Below are 11,056 nucleotides of genomic sequence, written 5' to 3' on the forward strand. Positions count from 1 at the left end.
CTGGTCCGGATTGGTGGCCCGTCCAGAATGGTGAGTAACTTTTGTCAAGTTATCTTAATTATCTTAATTAGCCTTACCTCTATATTCAAGCGGTGCCTCATTCACCGCCAGCCAGTTCTCTGAATTGTTACAGCAGTTCAATCATTGGTTTAAATGGGGCTGCAACTAATTTCTATTTTCATCAACCTGTGATTTTCATGTTTGGTCCATAAAATGTTAAATGTTGTTAACTGTTTCTAAATTCATTAATATTCTTAAATTATTTGGTTTCAATGATTGCTTAAATATAGCAAAGAAATTAGGAAATACTCACATTTAACAAAATAAAAACAATCTGAAACTCAAACACTTAAACCAATCCATTATCAAAATAGACAAAACAAGACTAAAAACAAGTGAAAATGGCTGCTGTGCTATGTTAACTCACTGTTCCACTCATGCTCATTACAATTGAGTCACAGGAAAGACTTATTTGTTTTTTTTATGTAAAATGTTTAAAAACAGATTCAGGGTTATACATGTCTTTTATAATAATAAACTTTTCATGTAGTCATTAAAATACAAACTTTTTTTTTAAAGGAACAACCTGCTTCCTGCTCACGGAGACCGGGTCGGACCCGCCATATACAAGAGCCTGAGGCTGCAAAAAAAAAGGTGAGACACCTTAATTTACTACATCATTGAAAATGGTATGGCTAATTTTCTTAATGTATTTAACTGATGGCATTAGATCATATTAATTGAATCACACATGTATAATTATAGTATTTTTATAGTATTATAAGTATTATAATAAAGTTTTTTGTGTTTTTAAAGAGAGTGGCTGTACTGTATGAGGTGCTGACATTTCTATACTTGTAAGAACTTATAAGGCATACCTTAAATCTTAATCAACTTTATTCTACATTATTTGTGATTATGTTTACCTAGTTAGCACCTTACCTAGCTATTTTACACCTGTAACAGTATGAACTTGAACACTGTCAAGGCTGGAGACTGGACTCAAACTTTTTTTCTTTTTTTCCCCCCCAGATTGATCTTCATGAAGACTGTCAAATAGTAGGTGTCATGGTTTAATTCTGGGTGGCCGCCGTGTCCCCACTCTTTCTTGGCCGCCGTGCCTACATCTCTCTGCATTGTCCAACATGGCCACGTTCTCTCTATTTTCCTGCTTTCCATCTGTCAAATAGCTGAGGGTTGTACATGGAGCATTTGCCACAGGTTGGTTTTGTATGTTCCTGACCACTTTATTGGGTGGTCTGAAATCTGGTCCTTGTTGGTGATATTTTTGTGGAACTGCTGAGCGAGTGATTTGAAAGAGTGAGGTGACTGATGGAGTGTTTGAAATTCTCTCTCTAAATGAATGGGTTGTGTGAGACTGCGATACCTGGATTGAATAGTTAAGATAGTCTGAGAACATGATTATGTTCAGCAGTTCACATTACAGTAGATATGGTGTCTTGAAGGGCTTAGATGCTTGATTATAAACCACTAACATTTCCTTTTTAGGTCCGTCTACAAAGGGTGAGTCCATATTTTTTTCTTCTCTTGCAGAGTAGGGGAATAAAAAAAAAAGGAAACTTGTGATGTGTTTTTTTGAAAGTGAAGGTACTTAGGTGTCTGCAACAGACTTACTAGTCTGGCTGCCCACAGCTAACTACCAAATCACACTGACAATTTATATGCAAAGATAAGAACACGCCTCTCTATGGAGGCGTTTTCTTGCCTTACCACTGTGCTCTTAACTTTTTCTTTCCAACTGTTTCTTAGGACGGTAAGTGACACAAAGGCCGCGGGCCATCGCTCTTCCGACCGCCGTGTCGATCTGTCCTGGCCCTCTTCGTGCCTTTCCTCACCTTAAAATTAAATCAAATTGAACTGTTTTCGTTAAAATATAGTGATGTTGGAGGACCAGATCTTAAGTGAGGTTTAAATGGATGTTGGTGTACCGTTAAAGCTAGATGGTAGGAATAAAATTAATGGTGTGCCTTGTTGCTCTGTCACAAGGCTTAGACTTGTTGGCCGCTGTGCCTTTTTTTTTTTCTCTTTTCCATCGTGGCCATTAATCTACCATTAGCCCTAGAACGTTTAAATAGATCCTGGTGATCTACATAGTACCTGGCTTTGGATGGCAGCTGTGCCATTGCCTTTGTATGGCCATACGTCCCTTAATGCAAGTAGGCCATGATCGCTAAATGTGCCCGCGCCTTCGTAGCCTACTTGTGTCATTGTACGTGTGGCCTTGCGCGTATAGTCATTTTACATAGGCAAACATGGGTGCCTCCGCGTCCATGCACAGTAAGTCAACTAACCTGTACTTTTCTTCTAGCATCAATCAAGAGGAGCACCGACATCCCTGTATGTCCATCTTAATTAGATTGCGTTTTAGTTATGGTAAAATTTAAAATATTAAATGCAGTTTTTCTTTCTTACTTGGCCGCCGTGCCATTACTGTACCTGCTCTGACCTCAATCTTGATTCTTCATGGCCACTGTGTCATGACTGTACTTGGTCTTGGTATTCATGCCAGTCTATAATTTCTGATCTGTTTTTCCTACTTAGTTTTCCTGGTTGTGTGTGCCGTGTGTGTGCTGCGTGCTGTGTGTGTGCCGTGTGTGTGCTGCGTGCTGTGTGTGTGTGCGTGTGTGTGGTGTGTGTGCTGCGTGCTGTGTGTGTGTGTGTGTGTGTGTGTGTGCTGCGTGCTGTGTGTGTGTGTGTGTGCTGTGTGTGTGTGTGTGTGTGTGTGTGTGTGTGTGTGTGTGTGTGTACTGATGACTGACTGACTTGGACTGACACTCCAATTGACTTTACTGCACCAGAAAGATGTGTGTGTGCTGTGTGTGTGTGATGACTGACTTGGACTGACGTTAATCTGACCTTTGGACCAAGACTAACACTCCAATTGACTTTACTGCACCAGAAAGGTGAACAAAATTTAGGCTCCAAGACTGGCAAGATGCCCACCAACTAGACAATAAGCAAATTTAAATTCTTTCAGAAATGGGTAAAATTTGTATCTTTCAGGTAAGTATTAAAGGCCTTTGTCACATGATCTTTGTGGTTAAATCGTGTCCACTCAATTTATAAAGTTAATTTGCATCAAAACATTTACAATGCCTGACACAATGGCATTACAATAATCACATTTTTTTTGTTTTGTGTTACTGAGTGCAAAGGCCTTTATTTACACACTGACGCATGCCAAGACTGCCGTCATGGCACGTGTCAGGCTCTCTTATTTACACACTGACGCATGCCAAGACTGCCGTCATGGCACGTGTCACTGTCTCTCTCTCTCGCTGTCCTGTCTGTCTCTCGCTCTCACTGATCTCTCTCTCTCTCTCTCTCTGTCCTGTGTGTCTGGTCTCTGTCAGTCTGTTCTGTGTGTCTGGTCTCTGTCAGTCTGTTCTGTGTGTCTGGTCTCTGTCAGTCTGTCCTGTGTGTCTGGTCTCTGTCAGTCTGTCCTGTGTGTCTGGTCTCTGTCAGTCTGTTCTCTGGTCAGTCTGTCTTGTGTGTCTGGTCTCTGTCAATCTGTCCTGTGTGTCTGGTCTCTGTCAGTCTGTCCTGTGTGTCGGATTTAGTCCATTTTTTAGTCTCAACTTGATCATTTTAAAGTTGATTAGTTTTGAGGCGTCTGGTTTCTGCAGGAAATTCCGGTACCTTATTTTGCAATGGCTTGTAATTTTGGTCTTGAATCTCCGTTATCATAGTTGCAACTTGGACTGTTGACAAACGTGGAAGCTGATAAATCATGTGGTAAATGCATCAAAGTTTACTGTAGCTTGTCTAAAGTTCTTTCAGAATGCTGTAAAAATGTAGTAATTGATTACGATGAGCTAGACCAGGTCTTCCTTTATTCTCAACTGGTAATTGCTTTGATAAGATAACTGGTTCCTGATTTGATTATGAAGCTAAACTTTTGATTTATGTGTAGTCATATTAGATTGGAGGTGTTATTCAGCCCATGGATAATGTTATGATATACTTTAAATCTGGCATTTGTTGGCCCACTTTTGATATCCATTTAAGTCATAAACTTTATGCGCTGCCATCAGTCTTTGTAGTCACTATCTGAAATCAAATTCATTATTAATGCTGACTTGTCTCAATCTGCCAAGTTTATTTCCCTCTAAAGGAGCTGAACCTTTTTGGGTTCATAGTCTTTTTGCGCGTCATGTTGGGAGGCCTCCCAGCTGGGGATTTATCTTCCCCTGCAAAACTATGCGTTACTCGCCTCAGGGATGCAGGGCTATCCTGCATAGTTTCTTTCATAAATTAGGTTATAGGTTGCAGGATTAGAGCGCGTTTCTTTTCTTTAGGAGGACACAAACCTGGCAGAGAGACAACTCGGATTATGTAAGTGAAAGTTGGCTTCATGTTAAAGACTGTTGTGCAAGTATCCTCTTGTAGCAGGAGTGAGCAGCTGCAGCTTTTTAATTTATTTTTTGTTATTTGATTTGTTTCTTGGATTGACTTGGTGTCTGAAGCTTTGTGGTTAATAGTGATCATGTAAACGTGTAAACACGAGTGGTCATTTGCCTCTTATTTGTGAATCTGGCAGCAGGTTGAAATGATAGGACTTTATGGCTTGCCCAGAGTGGGATTTTTAATAAAGCATAGGGTTAACACCTCACCATACACTAGCTATTTCAGCCTAAACGTGTCTGTTGTCCGTTATTACCCATGACTTTCTTTCAAATTTTACAATTTAGGCAGCTTGTAGAGTCATTAGGAAGATGCTTAATCCCAATGTCTTGGTTGGTTGCATGAGAAACTGCTATCTCTTAGATGTGTTGGTGAAGTTCCTCCTCTGATTTTTGTAGACTTGCCCTAAAGTTTCTCTCGGCTTTAACTCTTGTTGAGCTATGCATTAAATGATTCCTCCAACTTGTCTCCATATCAATTTTTTTCTCCCTGCAGCCTTCCACCACTCACTGCTGCTGTTGCATCTGCTAAAGGTAGCCGTATCCTGATTCACTGCATCTTCATGTGTTGGGTAAGAAGTGTCATTAGACTGCTAACAATGTAAACACCTTTTAAATGCTTGATCTAATTTACCCAAATGCTTCATCAGTTTAGGACAGAAAATCATTGACTTTGACATTCTTGGGGTCAGTAACCTGACCTCGAAATGTTTGGGAAACCATGCAACAGATCGCAAGCTCTCTGCATGACCCAACAGCATCGATGTTTGAGTTATTTAATTGCTCAGTTTTTAAATCAGTCAAGATTTTATGAGCTGGGTCTTCTTCACACAACAGAGAACAAGGTAAATTGAGTCGACTCGTAACATGGTAAGGCATTTCGTCCTTCCCCTTCTTCTCTGTGTGTGAGGAAATCTGGCCACGGATCCTGACTGAGTGGCATATCATGACTGTGCAGTTTCCAAAATCAGACAAGGATCCATCTGATTTTGTGACTCGGCCTGTCGTGATATGCATGTATCTTCCTCTGAAACAAAGGATTGGAATGGACAGGTTTGTAGTGTAAATCACATCACATGTAGATGATGAAGCATTTGTTTAAATTGGGGTCAAGCATTTTCAGGCGTCTACTTTGTCAATACTCTGATGCCACGTCTTGCTAAACACACGAGAAGCTCTGAATTGTGACACTGCTGCCTCTCGCAGATGTAACAACAGCAATGGTTGTTGAAAAGCTGCAGGGAGAGAAAATGAGATCTGAGGACAGGAAAGTGGAATTGATTTCATGCTTAGCAACATGAGGGTTTCAGCAGAGGACCTTTTTGTGGCGAGGCTACGGAATCAGAAGGAACGTTTGTCTGGGCAACTGGGAGATTTACAGTTTTTCATGCAGCCAACCAAGACATTGGGGTTAGCATCATCTCAAATGACTGGTGAAGATTGCTTCTAACTGTCAGTGTAGGACAGGAAAGGCAGGTAAAGGTTAGGGAGGGCATCCATCGGTGAGCTCTGACTGGGTGAGGACCTGTCACACTTGACCAGGTGAGCAACCTGAAGATTTGTTATTTGTTTACTTCTTTTTTTTTTTTTTCTAGTGACTTATCAAATTCTTCCTTGTATTGAAGAGATGAAGGCTGCAGCACATTCCTGGATCAGAGGACTCCATGTTGGACACCACGACCTGGAGAAGTCCCGTCCTGGATGGCTGCGGTGATGACCTAGCCCAAGATGAACGATCCATCTACGACAAGATGAACCGACCCTTCTACGACGAGGACTTCCTCAAGATGAAACCCTTCTACGACGAGGACTTCAAGATTCCTAAGATGAACCACCTCTTTTCCACGGGATGTCTTCAGGTACGTTCTTTTAGATGGTACTCAATATGTTTAATCCATATTTACTTAATACTAAAGTGTGCTGACTCTTATTTATTTTATTTTTTGTTAGATGTTGGACCTTGCCAAACTGTACACGTGCCTCAATGGCTGCTACGTCACTCTGCCCAACAGGACATGGTTAAATGGACTTTAACCCCCCCCGTCCCCACTGACCCAAAACCACACATGACAAAACACTGTACATGTGATGCATCACCACACTTGCATCACGTGAGTTATGTAATTGCTCAATTTTTAAATCAGTCAAGATTTTATGAGCTGGGTCTTCTTCACACAACAGAGAACAAGGTAAATTGAGTCGACTCGTAACATGGTAAGGCATTTTGCCTTCCCCTTCTTCTCTGTGTGTGAGGAAATCTGGCCACAGATCCTGACTGAGTGGCATACCATGGCTGTGCAGTGTCCAAAATCAGACAAGGATCCATCTGATTTTGTGACTCGGCTTGTCATGATATGCATGTATCTTCCTCCTGATGGTGTACAGACACTGCTACTTTCAGACTGTAATGTTTGACATTGAAAACTTGTATTTATTGCCTTGTTAAAATCAAGTAAAACTTTTGTACTTAACTTTACGGTTGACTTGTATTTTTTCAGTGATTCTGTGATGAGTGTTATTTTGACCAGTTAGAGCTTTGAACTGAAACATGTGGAATTCTTTTAAAACGAATTGCACCGATCTGTTACTGTAGACTTGGCAACTTTTGACACTGCTCCAAGTGTTTGGTTGATCTGAGCCATGAAAACTCAAACCCTATATGGATTTGTACAAGGTTTTAAAGGGAATATAATAAATTGGACTCTAAAGCATGGAATGCTACAGTGGATGGTGATGCTGCTACTTGCCCCCATCTCACATCTTCCTTACTTCTAGCCACTAACACTAAATATTTTTACTATTTTATTTCATCTGGCTTTTCATTTTATCTTTTAATTCTGTCTTTACCATTTTATGCTTAAAGGTTTTATTTTTCTACTATGGAAAGCACTTTGTAGAGTTGTTTTGAAAAGTGCTATTCAAATAGTTTTTTGAACAGTGTTGCAGTACCATTAACACCAGCAGCAATATGAGCAGCCACAAATGCAATGCTAATATTTCTGAGTTCTTGTCTCAGTCTCAGGCAGGTGATGTGATGAATCACAGCCAGATAACACGCCGCACATTAGTGCAGAAAAAATATTCAGCAGTTAAATAAAACACCAAAGTGAGGCACAGATGTACAAGATGTTTCCCAAGGTAAAGATCAGACTTGGAACAACCGAGTGGTAGACAAAGAAGTCAGTGACTGGTGACCCAAGATGGAGAGAGGGGTGAGGAGACGATTCTTCCAGTCTCAGCATCCAGCGCATCATGAATTCAACAGGAGACATTTTGGTTGTGTGATGATTCTTTTGTGGAGAAGGGGGCTGATCTTTTTTTTTTCTTTTTTCTAATAAATTCACCAGTCAATTTTTTTTTTTCGATTCCTTGGACCAGAAAATGTTGATCATTGTTTTTCAAACCTGGAAATGTTCTCAAATGTCTTGTTTGGTCCACAAAATGAGTTGGTTTTAATGATTTGTGTTATATGGAACAAAGAAATTTAAAAACTTGTACTGCAAGCGGTTCTGAACGGGTTAGGGCTTGAGGGCTCGCAAGTCTCCGTGTGCCCACCTTAAACTTTGGGGTTAAACTTTACAGCAACAACTTTTCCAGGCCATTGCCACCTTCAAAGTTGCTTAAATCACCTCTCTAACTCATTCTTGAATTTAAGCAGGTCGTCTTGACCATGTCAACATGCCTTAGTGTAGAGTGACCTTACTTTGCAGTCTAACAGATGTTCGTAATAAAGTGGTTGGTGAGTGTAAACAAAGTCGTTTTTAAATAATAAGGTTTTATTTTCCCCTGTCCACCTTCCTTTCTATATTGTCTTGGTTGGGGGTTAGCATTGGGTCATTTTTGTGGCATTTTTCTCATAATCACTCTGTTTTTTTTACAGTTCAGCTGTGATTTGCATCAGTGGAAGCACAAGAACCGGGTGAACATGGCATTATTGTCATCTGCTTCATTTCTGCCAGCAGTACAAGTTCCTTTGTGATTTTCTGCACAGTGCTATGTCCTGCATCGCTTTTCAGGCCTGTAGCATAGCTGTTAGCCATGAATGTGCATGGTCAACCTTCATCAATCGGATCAAATGAAAAAGGGACTAAAATAAAAGATATACAATGAGAACTCCTTTAGCATGTTGTCCCTCAAGCCTTTACAGCATTAAAAAAAAAAAGGTTTAGGGTTAAAATAAGACATAAACAACATAAAATATATTTCTATATTTAATCCACACTGATGTGGTGGATTAAATTTAGAAATAAAGCTTGTGGGCTAATTGCTACTATGAATGACGCAGGCAGAGCTCCCATTTTCTTCTCTTGTTTGGTAAAACTGTCCGTCTCCATCATGTAGCCCGTGACTCACTCATGGGAAACGTGGGAGGAGAACGCATAAATACAGCCAAAGTTTTCTCAACTTTGATGTTAATTTTTCCCGTTACTCAGTATGTAAGCTTACTCGACGCCATGAACTTCTTAGTCACCATGGAGACTGGAGGAGAGGGAAAGATCACAGCGTTGTTGTCGAACAGAGAAACGACACAGTGGTCTTTAATAACAACTGGATAACTCCCGTTTCCCTCAAGACCGACCTTGTTGCTTTGCATACGGATGCATTAAACAGTGCTGAGCTTATTAATTGTTGGACATTTGCGTTTGTTCCAACGGACAGATGGAGGCGAGGAGAGATGTTTACCTTTGCTCTTACACGAAAGCCATCAACACAACACAGCAGCTCTGAGCCTTCAGCTGATCAGTAACTGTGTGTTCACAGTGCCAGACTCTCACTTCTACATACTGATTAAGTTTGACATGCTCTCCTCATGTTCATCAGCCAGTTCTCCAGCCTCCCTTAGTGCCACCGTGGGACATGGACACCTTGGCTAAATCGAAATTGCCTCGCATAACATCAGGCCTGACAGATGTTATTAGCTGCACGATGACTAACAAAGAAAACAACTGTGAATGAAATGAATGTGGTCTCACTCATTCTCACTCCTGCTGCGTTGTCCATCCACCTATGATCAACCGTGTTGTGGCACTGTTCTATTTCAATTTTGATTTTTAATTTGCACCAGGTTTTGTGCGTCACAGCTTTGACCCGTGTATGTATCTGGCCATGCAGCTGCTTATGTTATAATTCCGTCTAACTGCATGTGTCTGTGAGGTGGGACTTTTTTTGTCACATTTGTTTTTCTACTTTTACATTTGTACAAGAACTCCACTCTGTCACCTTGAAAATACAAAAGCACTTAAACGATTTGTTTGTGTTTAGATACACTGCAATAATTGTGACTCTCTGGGATTGGGACTGTGGTCAGATGTGCGTGTCTTGATGACTCAGATTAGGACGTGTAAAACTGAATCCGACCTATTCCTGGACAGTTTGTCTTTTAGCAAAAACAAAACAAGATACTGATAACCAACCAATCACTCTCACACTCATACCTATAGTCAATCTAAAGTGTCCAATTTGCCTAATCTCCAAATCTGCATGTTTTTGGACTGTGGGAGGAAGTCCCGGAGAAAACACACGCACACACAGGGAGAACATGCAGAGCTTTTAATTTAAAAGGACAAACGTATGAGGAGCTTTTAAGTCAAAGGCAAATGTGATTGCTTATGTTCAGCGGCTGCAGCGACTAAAAATAAAAAGACATGGTAAAGTTTCACTGAACTTTTGGTTGAACTCTACACCTTTCCATTGAAATGATTGGAACAAACACTATTTATTCACCAGATTGTGGACAATTTTGATGGTTTTTTTTTATTTAAATATTCCATCATTAAAAAATATATATATTCATATATATATATATTTATATATTTATATACAGCTTTTCCACATGGAGTGAAAGTGAGAACAGGTGCATGATAATGAGCACATTGTATTGAATTGTGTCATTTCCATGTGCCATGTCTATTTCTATACATGTGTGTATGTGTATGAAGACTCAGCAAGGGAAGGGGAATAGGTAGAGACACAAAGTGACACACACACACACACACACACACACACACACACAGATAGGGCCACTCCTGAGAGCACACAACACAACACAGAGAATCTTTAAACTGGCAACTTTTTAAACATCTCCTGCTCTGCGGTGATTGGCTGACGTATAGCAACCAGTGTCTCCATAGTGACATGGAGGCAGCAGCTTGGCTGTGAGCTGGGGATAATCAGCAGGCCTAAAATGTGCTGTGGCCAGTGTGACGAAGCAAAAACATCACGTCTGTCGAACCAGGTAGAATCACACACACACACACATGCACTACTTCCACATTTCTAAACATCCTCCTCCCTTCAAACATTACACCCATAATAGCTGTGATATTGAGCGCTTGACGTTTAATCTGCGAGAAGAAATGCAAGCTGAGCCCCAAGACGAAAAAAAACCGCCACATCTTTCACTGCAATATCTCTCCACTTGCAATAAGTTCAGATTTCATTATACATTATGCAAGAGACAATCTTCTGCTATAATGAAATGTGCATGACACCTCCATGGCTGTCTGACCCTCCAGATTGGGGAATGGGAGGCCTGATATTGCCCAGGTAAAAAGACATATTATGGTACGTCGTTTATAGAATTGGTGCGGTTTTCTCCTCGTGGTGATGTCGTTCCTGCAGCACCACTACCG

The 11,056-nt window shown here is 40.6% G+C and overlaps 1 long non-coding RNA gene across 1 annotated transcript; it reads left to right on the top strand.

Moving 5' to 3' along the window:
- LOC122784716 lies at nucleotides 1-1,054 on the top strand. Its single transcript, XR_006362213.1, has 3 exons — nucleotides 1-30; nucleotides 580-654; nucleotides 1,033-1,054. It is a non-coding gene; the product is annotated as an uncharacterized LOC122784716 (long non-coding RNA).
- Nucleotides 1,055-11,056: the final 10,002 nt, after the last annotated feature.

This window comes from Solea senegalensis, linkage group LG19 (assembly GCF_019176455.1).
Source record: "Solea senegalensis isolate Sse05_10M linkage group LG19, IFAPA_SoseM_1, whole genome shotgun sequence".
Classification (NCBI taxonomy): Eukaryota; Metazoa; Chordata; class Actinopteri; order Pleuronectiformes; family Soleidae; genus Solea; species Solea senegalensis.